Below are 806 nucleotides of genomic sequence, written 5' to 3'. Positions count from 1 at the left end.
AGCCGGCAGTCCCTCGGTACACGGGGGGCTGGCGGCAAGGTTAGGGAGAGTCACCAAGTAGGAGGCAGGTATTGCCGACAGTAGAGGCGGCAAGAGACCGGCACCCGGATAGGGAGAGAGACAGGGGGGAGGGGGGAAGGGATGTAGGAAGTACCATCAGGATTCCAGACATCCCTCCCCCTCCCTGAGGGGGTGTACCCATGATAGAGGCAGGCTCTAACATCCATGAGCAGGGGTCACTAGGGACCGGGAGCAAGGTAGCCCAAGGGAGGGCTAGGGAACACCCAAGGGGGGGGGGGAGACTCCCATATGCAGAACTATACTAGTAACTAACCTTATAGGACACTATGAAGGTATATGTACCAGAGCGGACTGCACAAGGAAGCTCGGGTAGCCCTACTATTCCACCCTAAGAAGGAGTTGTAGGACAGGGGACAGATGGGTATAAACTAACCTAAGCATAGGCTAGGCTATACAAGAGATAGGTGGGGAGGGAGAAGAGAGAAGTCTTCCCAGGAAGGGTTTCTGTACCAGAGCGGCCACTAAGGAAAGGGAGGACACTCCCTAACCTAAGATCAGGCAGATCAGCTAAAACGGTGCAAGAGTACAGTTTCAGCATGGAACAGAGAAACCTTCCTAACCTAACCTAGAACAGGGCTAAGAGTCCTGAACTAGGAAAGGAAGAAGACATATCGCTATCGCAGGAAAGTCATAGACTATCCTAGCCATAGAGGTAGGCTAGCCTAACCTCACTCTCGGACGCAGCCCTAAAGGGGGTTCATTCCTTTAGGGAGGACAGAGAGGCG

The sequence above is a fragment of the Palaemon carinicauda genome, chromosome 13 (genome assembly GCF_036898095.1).
Source record: "Palaemon carinicauda isolate YSFRI2023 chromosome 13, ASM3689809v2, whole genome shotgun sequence".
In the NCBI taxonomy this organism is placed as follows: Eukaryota; Metazoa; Arthropoda; class Malacostraca; order Decapoda; family Palaemonidae; genus Palaemon; species Palaemon carinicauda.
The sequence above is the reverse complement of the archived record's forward strand: the minus strand, read 5'-3'. Positions refer to the sequence as shown.